Raw genomic sequence first — 16175 nt, 5'->3', positions numbered from 1 at the left:
ATACGACGCGGTTATATGCATGGTACGCGCACGTCGTATATAGTCGAAGAGAAGAGAGAGACAGCGAGAGAAGGCGAGCAGGAGGGACGAGCTTTATTGGCTCTCTCGAAAGAGTGTCGTGCCCCAGCCGCTTATCGGCCTTAACCTGTTTGCGAGAGCGTAACGTAGCTGCCGCCGTGGCATATCGTCGGGCGTCGTCGCGTCGTCGCGTCGTCGTCGTCATATCGTCTTGTCGTTGTCGTCATCGGACCGCGCGAGAGAGCGAGCCACAGCTGTTGGAGCCGGCCGGCCGGCCGGCGCCTGATATCCGTCGCTGGCCGATGTGTGCGTGCGATCGTGACGTCGGCGTCGCTCCGCCGCGGCTCCCCGAAAGTCGTTTTCCGCTGGAAATGCAGGGACGCGTAGCGCTGCGCCGGACCAGGATCTCGTCCGCGCTCTCTCTTCACTACGCGTTCACGCCCAACAAGCATGGCGCGCGCGCGCTTGCTCGCGGCATGGACGATAGACGCCTTCTCTCTCTCTCTCTCTCTCTCTCTCTCTCTCTCTCTCTCTCTCTCTCTCTCTCTCTCTCTCTCTCTCTCTCTCTCTCTCTCTCTCTCTCTCTCTTTTTCTCGTGTGCGTGTGACATTTCTTCCATTACCGCGCGCTCTGTCCATACACATCCGCATTTCTCTCTTACGTCATGTAAATTGTAATTTTTTTTTATGAAAAAATATTTTTCTACATCTCCGATACTGCATATTTTTATGCGTTTTAATAAATTGAGAAGGGAACTAGGGAATATCTTTTTGGCTGGAACGCTATCAGATTGGAATATACATACACATACGTATAGTTTCGTTATCTCCTATTTTCTACTAGATTTTTGTCATATTTTTCAAGCGATATAGTAACTGACAATGAAAGATAGATAATAAAAAAGATAATGGATTTTCTTCTGTAGCTGTGGATTTTTATCGACAAAAGAATGCAGAGATAAGATGAAAGAATAAATTTTCATAGTATTTGTGTTGAGATTACATTCACATTTAAAAAATTTTTCACGAATATGAGCTTTATCTGTCTGCATTTTTAACATTATGTTATACGTTGTTATAACGTACTGATATATAAATAGTTATGTAAATCTCAGATTGTATACAGTCTGTTAGTAAAAAAGAAACTTACGTAAAATCCTTATTATGAAGATATCAAGTTATTTTAAAAGCGTAAAGTGCGCGGTTAACCGAATGCGAAGCCAGCATCGTCAGTTCAACCAAGTATGTCGAGTCATTTTTTGCGTCTTCGTTGTGTGTACGCGCCGTATGGTTTTTTGTCTCACGTTAGAGTACAACGATCGTAGAACAAAGAAGCAGGAAGGCGCGAGGAAAGTGTATTCTTTTGTGTACAACCGAATGACCGACAGAGCTAGGGCATATAGTATATGTATATGTGTATATGTTGTATATAAATATACAGTATAATATATTACACATATATACAATATATATACACATATATATAAAATGCCACCTCACGCGTTACGTAAAGCTGCGCGTTTGTGTTGCACAATAATCGGTTTCTATAAATAACTTCAAGCATGCCGCACTCCGGCTCGACTTCTTGTTTACATACGCTCATCATCGTATTGCGCTCGCTCGTTTCTCAATCGCTCTACTTCGAGTTCTCTTTCGAATCCTGAAAGCTACAACTTCATTCATAATATGCGCATTTTATTTATCTAACTCAAATCTCCGTATATAAGAAATGAAATAATAATTGATGTGTTCCGTAATAAACTTTGGTGTCTATAGATGCATCTTTGATTAATATAATAGATAATATAAATATTTTATACTCCATGAAATATATTAAAATATTTAATAAGTCTTATATCAAATCATTCGCTCATCATCGTAGATCATTATCGCAATGAAAAAAATGTAAAAAATGCGAAATAAACGCTGTATGCAAAATATTATATATGGTGTAAAATATATGAAACAACGTACGCCATGATAATAAAATTTAAATGTCGATGCAGTTATCGTCAAACGGATTATTACAATTGGTATCAAGCGTAAATAAATGATTATTGTACGCGACATACCACAGTGATGTAATAATTTCGTTTCTCACATATGTATATATCATTACTTTACATTGCATTATATTATTATTTCTATGTTTCTAATTGTGATATGATAGTGAAAACGATGCAGAGAGATGACTTATAAGCACTTTTATCTAAATTATATAATTCATATTTATTAAATGCACACTGAAAGAATTTTCTCTTAGAATTTACCCTGAAAATCATGGTAATTGTGGGACAATATGATATGGAAAGAATTTTATAAAAATTTCTCTCATTAATATTTATCACAATAAAAATAATTATATCTATTACAATAAAATATAAAACATATTTGATTAATTTTACTAAACTGCATAGTAAAATTAATCTAACATATTTTATATTTTATTGTAATAGATATTATTTTTATTGTGATAAATATTAATCAGAGAAATTCTCTCCATAAAATTCTTTCTATACCATATTTTCCCACGATTAGCATGATTTTCAAGTTAAATTCTAAGAGAAAATTCTCTCTGTGCATCTTTTACTTAGCTATGTTATCCTATATATTATTATATAAGTCTTATACGATAATAAATTTGCCCTTCTCATAAGTGTATTACGACGTTACGAGGAGAAACTATTTCCTAAACTTCCTTCGCGCGTTGGAATGCATAACTTTGACACCAAAGTTGAACGGAACACACGAAATCACATCAGATATGTGCTTATCCGTTAATCACACGACAAGTACGATATCAGTCGTCGTTATATAAGCAGTATATAACTCTTGCATTACCGATTCCGATAAATTTACGCTGTACTGATAAAATAATTTATTCTGGTACACGTTGTCTTTGTATATATTTCTCAGTTTATTCATAATTAGAAATGTAAATTACATTTTTCATACGTCAAATACTAACGAACAATTGAGGCAGTCATAGTTTTAAATTAAATATTAAATATGATCCTTTTTTTGTTCCGTTTTCTTTTACATAACGTGTAGAATTTCTGCGTTTTTCATATGTTTATAATAAAATCTATTTTTATATTAGTTTTCAAATATTGCGTAATATCGCAACTCGTAATTGATCGTACAATCCGTGTATAATATTTTTAATGTATTTCTAATATCACGACAATAAGCAGATCAATAGATAATTTCTTGCATAATCATAATTACGTAATATGCATGCTCTCTATATTTCTCGTAAACGTATATCGATCAGATAAAAAGAGTACCGACTCAATGAGTCCTAAGTAACATTATCAGTGTGAAATGGTTACGCACGCGAGGTATATCTCGAGATAATGCGTTGAACATTTATCGATTATTTCACGTTGCATGCGCAAAAACGACGCATATATGGCTCTTTACTGCTTCGTCCCGTATTCCAAGACGAGAAGCGACCTCGTCTCACCTCGATGCACTTTTTGCGTACCTACGCGTGTTAGCTTGCGTATACGCAAGCTCGCGGCTTAATAAAACGGCTCGGGTTGAGCCAATCCTGACCACGGTCAACATAGCAGCATCAACCATATACCATATCACACACGTACATTGCTTTTTGAGTAGTATATACATACGTATACCTTCGCGCCGCGACAGCGCATGCAACGCGCAGTGAGTGAGTTATATTTCGCACGATGCACCTACTTGCACCAAGTTAATTTCTGCATTTGGGTGCGCGTGCACCCGGATAGTGGTGCACGTCGTATTACGTTCGCGTCGCGGCCTACGTAATTCCCGAACGCATACACACGTTTTCTCGAAGAAAATGTCATTGATCTTGACGAGTTCTTGAAGAACATCACTTTGTTGTGTAAAATATAAAATTACTAGGTATATTATATATAAATGGAAAAACTAAATAATTCTAGATAAATTAAATAATTATACACTGAGAGAATTTTATCTTAGAATCTTAGAAAAGAATGTTATGAGAGTGTCTCTGATTAATATTTATCACAATAAAAATAATATCACAATAAAATATAATATGTTTAATTTAACTATGCAGTTTAGTAAAATTAATCAGACATATATTTTATACTTTATTGTGATAGATATTATTTTTATTGTGATAAATATTAATCAAAGAAATTCTCATAAAATTCTTTTTTCCATACCATATTGTCTCACGATTACCATGATTTTCAGAGGGTAAATTCTAAGAGAAAATTCTCTGTGTAGGAAAATTAAATGAAATAATTATAGATATTTTAAGAAAAATATATGATGGAAAATAAATTAATAAATAGGGATAAAAAAATTCGCGAAGAGTACACAAAAAATCTAACAATAGAATTTCGTTTTTACGTTACGTCTCTATTTGCCCCTATCAGAAACGAATCTCAACATTGCATTTATTGCGATTATTGCACCCCCCTTGAGGGAAATATAATACAATGTCGTGCACATAAAGGTAAAGGAAACGTCGGCGACGTCGTGTCATCGTTTCGCTGTGAAATCTAAACATTTGAACGGCTTCGTTTAGGAATGGGCTTAACATCTGTCGCAAATGCATAATTTTTTTTCAATCTCATTATCCCATAGTGTGACTTCCTGCCGACGGGTTTAACTAGGTTGAACATTCGTGCAATACACTATTCATCCACGCGTCACGATAAAGATGATCCCCGAGTTTCCGGACCGTATCTTTATCGTTCATGCAAATACAATGCGAATGATAGGTCGACTGTTTGCGGTATAACGTCCGTAATAGATACAAGTTGTGCCCCGTCGTGATAGACATAAGTAGACAAAACGGGTCTTTATTTATCTGCACTTATCTGAAACATGACTTCGCAGTATGACTCGCATGTGTATATGTGCGGGAATACTTTATTAGCGTTGCATACTATAACCTGTGATATCACTATTAATTAATAGAAGGCGTACATACCTGGTTTCCTTTGCTCTGTTTTGCAATATATGTATAACCGCGGTGATAGACATAAGTAAACAAGCGTAGTCTTATTTTAGGATCTAGCCGACTTGCGATAATTGTATACTATGCACAACCAACAATAATCCTGCAACGATCTGTATAATAGTTAATAGTACAGAATAGTTATTATCCTTGTCACTATTTAAATAATCGATACGGAAAATTTAATAACCGCGTTTCTCTTATTCACACACATTTTTAATAAACGCGTTTCTATTCAGTTCACGAAGACAGAGAGCTATCGCGATAGTTTGTAAATAGACAATACGGGTCTTTATTTTAGGAACTAGCCGGGGCTTCTCTATAATATAGTATGTACGAGTGTGCGAGATTCAATTTATAGAGATTTCACGCGAAATTACAGAGAAAACACTACAGTTCACATAATACTATTTTTTTAATAATTAATTATAATTTAATAATAAATTAATTTCTTATCTTTTCTTCAATACGATCGTGCAATGTAGCGTACAAGCGAACCGTATCCCACAGCATTTCACACGTTATAAAGAAGACTTATATAGCGCTTAATAATAAAATAAATTAACATGATATTCTCTCTATGACGTGGAGCTTCATAATGTAGTTTACAACACAAGTGAGCTCTGTCCTATTATTTTATCGCAAAAGATATTACAGTATTGCTATCCTCGATTAATAATTATTAATTTTTTCATGCGGTATGCCTTATGCAATATTCGCGTCCGCGAGTAATTTATGATAATCCTTAGATAGATCGTAATTAGCAGTAAATTACGCAGTAAATAAACAGACGACGGGAATGTGCGCGACCTAACCCAACGAAGACTACGCAATTTTTCCGGTCCAATGTACGCGATCATCCGTCGCTAGGTCGGCGGCTTTCGAGGTTAGCAAGACTGGTCGCCTCGTGACCGTCGACGAGCCGGTATTCCCGTCTCTCTTTATGGCCGTGCTTACGAACACCACACTCTCGTCCTCTCCCTCTCCGTTCGCGCGATCGAAACGCGTGGGTGTGAGTACGAGATAGGGAGTATGAATGAGACTCTCCTGATGATTCCGTGCGTCTAGGATCGTCTGCGCACAAACTGCGACTCGAACCGTTATCACGACCGGAACAGTCCGCTCCGAGGCTCAGTTATACGAATTGCGTTCTTCCTCTTTCTCAGGGATGTGGTGGATTAGGTCGCGCGGTGCCGTTTACGTCAATGCGGAATTCGCTCTTCGTAAAACATGCGCGGCCCCTTGGGTCGTAAAGATGTAAACGGCAGAACGTATACAACGCGTACGATTTTTGCATAAGAATGAGTGTTGAGTACCAAATTTAGTTTTTCGTAACTGGAAATAACAGAGAAAAATTGTCGTCTAGGTGAAAATATCCAACTACCGTTTTTTCTTAATAGGAAACTTCAAACTAGCGATGTGATTTTTTTTAATGAAAAATTTACGTTTCTTGAACGCTCTGATTTTTTTTAAATCTAAATCGTACTTATATTTTTTTCGTACTATTCGCAATCGAAAGATCTTACGTGCTTTATACTTTAATTAATCTATATTATTTTATACAAAATAAATTAATTAAAAAACATGAAAAATATCTTTTATAGTTTTACAATAAATATTCAATCCAACGTCGATTATATCAAAATTTAAAATAATCCTGTAATCAAAATTTATTAACTTTAAAAAGTTAAATACGAACATTCTAGTATATTATTTTAAAGTTACAATAATCTAATCAAATATTCTCACGATGGAGATTATTCGGTGCGTTCTGTACATACAAAGACGTTAATCTAATTTTTACGGCGCACAATGTTCCGTTTTCCGTAGAGAATAAGCGACTAAACTATGGAGATGATCTTGAAACTCCTTTCAGTTGTGCAGTCTGACAGCAGACAACAATGGTTTCTCTGTTGACCTCTTATGCTCCACATATCCGTCGCGCACCGCAAACGCCGCTTACACAAATATCGTATGCGCGTGGAGGTGTCATATACAGATAAAGGCGAAGGGACCGACCTCTGACATGAGAATAATGCCTCCGTCTCACGCCCCTCTTTTATCTTTCTTTAAGTATTCATGCGATGCTTTTCTTCATCACTGTTGGTCTTATTTTAATACCGTGCTGGTGTGTTGTGTATGTACTTTATGTTTTGCATCGCATGGAGGATTGTTGTGGGAAAGATTGTACCTTTCAGAGAACGCCGATAACGAAAATTTTAATTGCAAACATATCGCCTTTCTCTTTCAATTCTTTTATAATTTATTAAATAGCGATAAAAGAAAATCTTTGAAATCTTTTATATATGAATGAAATATTAATCTTATACATATTGAAAAATTAAACTAGCCTTGCGTACTAAAATTGCAACAAAAATTAAAGTTGAAACTATATGACAATATTAAACAGAAAAGATATCAAGATTCGAAATTCTTTTCTCACGAACCACTACATTAGTCATTTTAAACTCGCAACAAAAAAAGAAACAACGATAAAGCAGGTATGCTTAAAGCATACCTGCGTTATCGTTTTTTATCTGTCTTTAGCTTTTAACAATTTTACAATTTCCATATTTAGAAAACGTGATTAAGAGTTAGAAATTCTTTTTAACATATATCAAAAATATTTTTACTAGAATTTTAATCTGTAGTATATAATACAAACTCTTCAGAGCATATTTTGAGCATGAAATATCGATTTTGAGATACCTATATCCAAAATATATATTTTCATAAAATTTAACATGAAAAACAGAAGGAAAAAGAAAAAAAACGTAACTCCAGCCATTCTTCATCTTAATTGTACGATGATATTGTTTGACGAGAAAATCACAAGAGTATTATAAAAAATTAAGCCACCATATGTGTTTTCTTTTTCTTTCTATAGACAAATTTGCACATGTCTAGGATTGGTTACGATTGATAAGCATAATTAAAATTGGCTTGTAAAAAGTAGATGCGTGATTGACGAGCGCGACACGATCTAGTCATAACATTCGCGATAACGGGCGTTTTCTTTTGGGCGATTGCTGACGCGCGAGAGGATACAGTGTTTCATATCGCACGTCAGAGAGTTAGCGTATAAAGAACGCAGCACACAAACTACCGGCCTGTCATCCGCGCCTCGGTTCGCTGCCTCGTTCGAACCGAACCCGACAGCTGGTTGACTCACATCATTTTACGCACGGGAGAGCACGCATTCCAATTGTCATCTATATAAATTGTTATTGTTTTCACATGGGCAGGTGTTTTCCCTCTTAGATGATTAAGAGTATAATATATTTACGCACGCGCGCGTGTTGTCGAATATGAATCGAATTCTTTTGATTGTTATGTGCGAGTAAAACACCTGTGAATTAACGAGGCGATATGTGAGAATGCTTCTTGAATAAACGCAATGATTTTTTTTAAATCGATAACAGCATATCGAGCACATCACTTTTTGACATTACTTAAACGACTGCGAGAAAAATAATACTGAAACATTTAAACTTAATTCTTTGAGAACATGCTTCGTATATTTAGATGATCAACTATTAATATTAGCATATAATATAATACAAGAAGTAGTCTTTTCAATCTTGAATATTTAATTCATATTATACATCAAAATATAAAAATATGCAAATATCAATTTATAAACATACACAGAGAGAATTTTCTCTTAGAATTTACTCTTAAAATCATGGTAATCGTGGGACAATGTGGTATGGAAAGAATTTTATGAGAATTTCTCTGATTAATATTTATCACAATAAAATATGTTTGATTAATTTTAGTATACAGTTTAGTAAAATTAATCAAATATACATATTTTATTGTGATAGATATTATTTTTATTGTGATAAATATTAATCAGAGAAATTCTCATAAAATTCTTTGCATACCATATTGTCCCACGATTACCATGATTTTAAGGGTAAATTCTAAGAGAAAATTCTCTCAGTGTATTTGTAATTCAGACGACAAAAAAGTCGATTAAAAAAAATCAAGTTCGAAAGTTTATAAAATATTGAAGTAGTTAAAAACAGTCTAAGCGAAAAATCTTTAAATGGAAGACTCGACAGTTGTCGAAGTAAGATTCTATCGATTTGTCCTGATGTTTTGCGTAAATTCAGTCGGAACGAAGGTAAAGAGGAAGAGAAGACGATGAAGCGAGACGAGAGGATGAGAGAGGGTAGGAAAAAAAGTCACGTAGAGACGTTTCGACGTGGCGCCCGTTAGGCTGCGTCTTACGTCACATTGCTAAATATATGCCTTGGCCGTTCCCAATCTCATATCCATTCTCGTTCTTCATTTCATCCCGTGAGCTGTACTAGTAGCAGCACGCGGCATCGTCGTTTCGTCGTCTCGTCGTCTCCGCCGTCACTGCCAAAGACATCTGCGTGCGTGCACCTCTCTTCTCTTACTTTGTCCTCATGTGCGTGTAACTTGATATCGTGTGCCTCGGAAGCCGCAGATGCAACTGGCGTCTCGAGAGATCGCGCGACGTGAGCCAACAATAGTCGGCCGATCGTTATTGGCTGTTATTGGCGATTTATTCCGATGGTCGAGACGGATCGTGGAAGCCGGGAGAACTCATACGTCCGTAGAGTTTCCGAGCATACGTCTCGAATTGTGCTCCAACACTTTTAGTTTCACGAATTTTTTTTCCCGTATTTGTAAAACACGATTAAAATTTTAGATACAGGTATATTATTCTGTTCATATTATATTTTGTTCTATTAAATTTTCAAAGCTACAAGTCGAATATTGCTGTTTTACTTTGTTCCATGTTTTTTACTGTAATTTATTTTATCTTTAGGTGTCCGGTAATTCGCGCCCCACCCGTCAGATGCAGGTAGAGGAGGTTAAATCTAGTAGAAAAGTCCTCTACCATTTTGCGATTTTCCCAATAATTAATGAGAAATTAATTAAAAAAGACGGGCCAATTCTCGCGCGCCCTACAAGCGCGCGGCGAGAAGAGACAGCCCAGTCTTACATGGTTACTAAGTACGCGGCGAAAAGAAACAGTCTAATGTTACGCGGTTGCTAGGCGCGGGGAGGAGCGATCGTCAAAAGCCAATAGCATGTATGAGCAGCGGATAATGCTGGAGCCCCGAGTGGGCTGTCTCTTCTCGCCACGTGCTTGTGCAATTGGCCGATCTTTTATTAATTTCTCAATAATTATTGCGAATATTGCAAAATGATAGAGGACTTTTCTACTAGATTTAACCTGCTCTACCTGCATTTAATGAGTGGGGCGCGAATTACCGGACACCTTGTATATGTATATGTATATGTACATTATAAAAAAACATGGAACAAAATAAAATAGCAATATTTCACTATATTTATATATATAAATAAATAATTTCTACTTTCTTGTACTCTCTCATTATATATTTCTTTATTTCTTATTTATCAAAAAAACCTTTTAGTTTTAATATTATAGGGAAACTATTTTCGTTTAGCTAGAGATAGTAGGTATATAGTAGTAAACCAATACACATAGCCAGAAATTCGAGAAAAAGAGAAACCTTTTGTTGTCTATTTCTGATCCTGATCCCGTTAACATCTGTCGTCGACAGTTCCGTTCACACAAGAGAATTCCCTTCCAAATATTGTCGTAGGCTACCTTCTTCTTACCTTCTCGTTCAGTTCTTTTTTCCAGGCTACATAGTTCAGAAGATTTCATTTTCTTTGAAAAGTTCCGCAACTTTTGTCATATTCATCTTCTTTTTATTTATTTTAATTTACTTATTTATTATAAAAAGAAAAGATAAAAATTTTAAGAATTTATATAAAAAATATAACAATAATAATACAGTATAATATATTGCAGGATTTTTGTATAACATCTTTTAGTGTAATAAAAATTAGCCTTTATAGGAAAAGCCAAATCTTTTTATAAAATGCCGAATCTTTTTAGATCTTTTTTTTAATAAAATGCTTTTTATAAAAAGATAGAATTTATAAAGAACTTACATATGATAAATTTTGTAATACTTGCAAGACACATTTAATTTTTTAAATATTTTTATGTACATCAAATATTTTTCAAAAATACAGATTTGCACGATTCACAATCTTTCTAACTTTTGAAATAAAACTCTGGCAAACTATGTTATTTTCTAAGGAATTGACTGACATTCAACTGACACAATATCCTGGAACTTTGGGGGGGGGGGGCGAAGAAAAGATAGGCCTGTGCACGAGTGATGGGTTTTAGCTATTAGAAACGAGTTCCGGGAATAGCTGTAGGGTCGTAGGAAGGCACAAAGAGGGTGTTCCGGACCCTAATGTAAACTTACACACACACACACACACACTGATACGCATCAACCAATCGGGAAGAGACGCGTGTTACTTCAGCTGTGTCGGACGAGCTTGGCCTTGAGCCTCTCTATAGGGTGACTCGCTGGAATTTTTACTGCGAGCAGATCTCGCTTTGGGTTAGGTCAGAGAACAGTCGAAAATCAATTCGTAAAGGAAGAAAGAAGATATTCGGCATAGGAATTTGGACTTTCTTTTTTTCCATATAATTTAGTGTGTTTCGCTTAAAAGTGACTGATGGATTAAAATTAGATATACTAAGATAGGATTTCTCGAATAAAATAACAAATTTAACGTTGTATAATAGGAATACATTTTATTTATTTCAACATTGCAATGCATATTTTTTCAATCTGCAAAATATAAACACTTAAGTTATTTAAACAAATGATATTCTACATTCTTTAAACTGTGTAATTTTTGCATTTAAATATACAATTATTTAAATGAAAAATTTGTACAGTTTGAGAAATATATAATATCGTTTGTTGACGTGCGACGTTATGTTAATGTTAAACAAAATTGCATAAAATGAATTTAAAATCTAAATTCTTGCAAATCTCAATGAAACATTATAAATGAAACTATCACAAGGTCATTTACTGTGAGCAATCCTCATCTTTATCTCCGTTTTCGCGCCGTCCTCCCGTTAGTCATTCGCAGCTGATAGACTGCCGCAGATATCGTGCAGAAGCGTTAGTAACAGGCAGCTGACTGACGCCAGCCGACAGTTATTTTTGTAGCCGTTACAAGGAAAAGAGGAGAAATCGTAAAATGCAGTAGAGCCGCGTTATGCAATGTTCTTAGAATCGCTCTCGTATAGAATATGCAAATGGAAGGTCGTCTATTCTGCAATACCTGCATGTGTCACTGTTACGGAATGCTCAATGCACCTTCCTCCCCCTTCTTATTTTCTAGTTGACTATTCAGTCCTCTCCTAAATTATGCAAAATACGTCACTGGAATTTTCAATATGTATATGCCGCTGCACATCTGCATATTCCATATTTAGTTAGAATCGCGAATAATTCTACACGAAATCACGATAACTCGAATGCGATTATCATATATTTCGAAACAAATATAATATTATTGTTATATAACGTTAATATTTTTGCAAGCGCATCAACGAAAATAAATTTAGACCGTAACGAGAGACGTTGCTCTATCTCGGTTGCGAGCAGCAGCGAATGATTATTATCGTCTAGAGTCTAGAGGACCATCCAGAGAATTCGGAATCGCGTAGCATCTGGAATGCGCGTACGCATGAGAGATTACTTTTTCCACGACGTTCTTTCCGAGACACGTATATACTTTCCGACCGCGGTTTCCTAGTCAGCCGCAGCTGATAGGCGGCTGCAGATAGCGACGCTCGTGCGAAGGCACCGGTAATAGCCAGCTGAGTGGCGCCAGCCATCAGCTGTTGGTGACTCACGCGAGCGAGTCGACCGAGAGCGGACGGACACATAGCCGTGTACACCAATGTATAACATACACATGCACAACCAACACTAATGCGCACGTGCGCCAGAATGCGCATGCCGTTGTGTCCGTGTACGTCTCTCACGAAGATGCTCTCTTTTCTACCTATAGGTGAAAATCCACGAGTGCATCTGCACCTGGACAAAAGCTCCGAACAATTCGATGCGCAGATACTACTCATTGCTTTTCTCATTTTTTTCCCTCTGCTTTGCGTTCTTCATCTTTATCGAAGTTGCTTAATATTAAAACGCGAGAGTTTATAATTAGAACTAATCGCGCTGATCATCGATCGTCTTTTAAAGACTATTCGTTTGCTGCCAGATAATCGCGTCGACAGATATAATATAGCGGAATGTGATGCGCTGATTGCCTTCTGATGCCATATGTTCGATCGATTTTTGATCGAATAAAAATGATATTTTTGCGATTGAAATGTGGCGAAAAAAACTGTTCAAGGTTGATTTTTATTTTACCATTAAAAGAAGTCGGATTTAAATAAAGTTTTTTCGTTGTATTTCAATAGCAAGGAAATATAATTTTTATTATAATAAAGACACGAGACGATAAAAAATAAAAATTATTTATTCGAAATATATTAAAATACACCACGCATATTTTCTCAATTTTTTTATATATAATGGGATTTCGAGTAATGTGGAATGTTTGCAAAATTAAAGTTAGAAAGAATAATTAATTTTTTTAAATTTGTTCAGCTACTTAATATTCTTTTGAACTATATGTATGTCGTGTATGATTTGTGTAAGTGCTACTGCTTTTTTTTTAACTCTCTGTTATCGCAGATAATTTGTTAGCATATGTAGCATGCTTATGTATATACATATCATGGCATATGTATATATCATGTAACCTTGTAAGAAATTATCTCTTTCGGGTTCGACTGCTGGTTATCACGGTTGTGGCAGACCGATAGCACGTGGTTAATCACAATTGTAGTTATCACAGCTGTAACTGTATTTGAAACCTATAAATATTAAAAATTAGAAGGAGAAAAATACACAGAGAGAATTTTCTCTTGGAATTTACCCTAAAAATCATGGTAATCGTGGGACAATATGGTATGGAAAGAATTTAATGAGATTTCTCTGATTAATATTTATCACAATAAAATATATTTGATTAATTTTACTAAACTATATAGTAAAAGAGTAATCAAACATATTTGATATTTTATTGTGATAAATATTAATCCAGAGAAATTCTCAAAATTCTTTCCATATCATATTGTCTCACGATTATCATGATTTTCAGTGTAAATTCTAAGAGAAAATTCTGTCTGTGTAAAGATTAACAATTAATTTTTTTTTACTTATTAATCTCGTTTGATTCAGATAAATATATATTTAAACGATTATCATCAAACTTGTCATCTTAAAATAACAATACAAAGAGCGAGATAATAATTTAGAAAAAATATTACGCTATGGGGGTTGTTTGTAGTACGAGCGTATTCTTTTTCGTACGAGTGGTAGGAATTCAGGGTGAAAAAGAAGGTAGTTCTATTTCGTCGACCTACTTCGCCGCAACTGATCTGGCCGAGCGAGCGCTCTGTGGATATCCGGCGAACGAACGAGCTGACGTCACGACAGCCAACCATCCAGCTAGCAAGCCGCCGGCGTACCAGCTGATCTAATATAACCACTCGATGAGAGTACGCCACGTGGATTTCTGGTTCTATGGACCTCCACGTGCCGTTATGAATGATTGCCGATGAATGCCGCGTCCTGATTCAATCCTCATGTGTGTTACTCTGAATAGTTGAGCTGCGTTTATACTGCGAGAAAAGACGGTTGTTTCGAAAAAACGAACAAAACTATAATAGAACATGATTTATTGTCATATTAGAATGACAGTATTGAATCTGACTGCTATTGTACAAGACAATTGTGACAACGACGAGAGACAATATAATGTTGGAATCAATATCGAATGTGTAAATGAATGACTTTATCAATTATAAAATGTCTGATCGCGTCATCGACATTATATACGGTTTAATTCATAAATTAATGACGCATTGCAACATTGTGGAAAATTATTCGGTTTTTTTTTTTTTTTTTTTTTTTTTTAAGATTGGGAAATAGGTGATACGCCAGGGACGAGAGTTAGAATGTGAATAATGCTACATTACAACACACTTTGGCCATTGTGCTTTGATAGACGATCGTGACATGGGTTATTGCATCGCGCATGATGTACGATTATGCCTTTGTACATTTGGTCGTGCTTATGCGATATTTGAGTGACATCTTCAAATGAGTAACAGTTAATATTTCAGTCAAAGAAAATTACTGGACACGTGACAAGTGGTCAATAAAGCATCGTAAGATTTAAAGACACTCCTGCTATTTTTACGTACTTTTATAGTTCTTTGCTAATACATTCCATGAACAAGAAGTATTCTTATGTTGTAAATGAATTGCGTCGATAATTTAATAATATTATATTACAAATTTTATTTATTTGCAAATTACATATACTCGTATACATATTTTTATCGGTTCAAATTAATTTTATTTAAATTTAATTCACACCCACAGGATGATCACATTTTAATAAGTTCTAATATTTTTGTCGAGAAGTGTGTTCCAATATTTCTATTAGAGTAAGAGAGAGAAGCTGCTATATATTATTATAATTACATATAAAAAAGTATATAGCAAATAAAAGATTCCGCAATAATTTTTGGTGAACAGCTTTCACATTCGTTCGCATTATCGACACGTGGCATTTCGGAGCAAGGAGCAAGGTCACGGTCCTTCTGCTGAGTCATCCTTACGGCGGTATATCCGCCATCTCGATCTTTCCCCTTCTCTTAACTCTCTTCACCATTGCTTTCCTTACTGCCACTCGTTAACATATAATTTTCCCAGCTGTTTGCTATTTCCTCTTTTACCAAGTTTACTTACAACTTAGTCTACAACATTACGGAATGAGCACTGCATTAAAGACTTTGCCAACTCATTTCTAAGTTTATCGAAGTAAATTTAACTATGTAATCAAACATAAGTGCATGATTTCGATGAATTTAAGAAATGAATCTCTTGTATTAATTTTAATATAAAAATTATTTTTTTTAGAATGAACAAGGTATAGGATTATATATCAATAAACAGTATTTATAGGTAATAATTAATTTCGCTAATATTTTTTCATATTTTAGATATGATTTAATGAATGTCGATATTATTAGTAAACGTCAGTAAAACAAAACAATTTTACATTTGAAGAATATTATATTTAACATTATATTTAACAAGATTTATTTTTAACTGTTTCGAAAAAGTTGGTAAAATTGATTATATAATCTTGTTATGTTAGCTTCTAAAAATTATATAATATATATTATATTTTTTTTTACGACA

The 16175-nt window shown here is 35.0% G+C and overlaps 1 protein-coding gene across 1 annotated transcript in view; it reads left to right on the top strand.

Annotated features, from left to right (window-relative positions):
- Crp (transcription factor cropped) overlaps nt 1–16175 on the top strand; it is a 142340-nt gene that overhangs the window by 1887 nt on the left and 124278 nt on the right. The window lies entirely within an intron of this gene.

Source organism: Prenolepis imparis, unplaced genomic scaffold (assembly GCF_030444845.1).
Source record: "Prenolepis imparis isolate NDT839.2.m4 unplaced genomic scaffold, iyPreImpa1.0 SCAF_8, whole genome shotgun sequence".
In the NCBI taxonomy this organism is placed as follows: domain Eukaryota; kingdom Metazoa; phylum Arthropoda; class Insecta; order Hymenoptera; family Formicidae; genus Prenolepis; species Prenolepis imparis.
The sequence above is the reverse complement of the archived record's forward strand: the minus strand, read 5'-3'. Positions and strand labels throughout refer to the sequence as shown.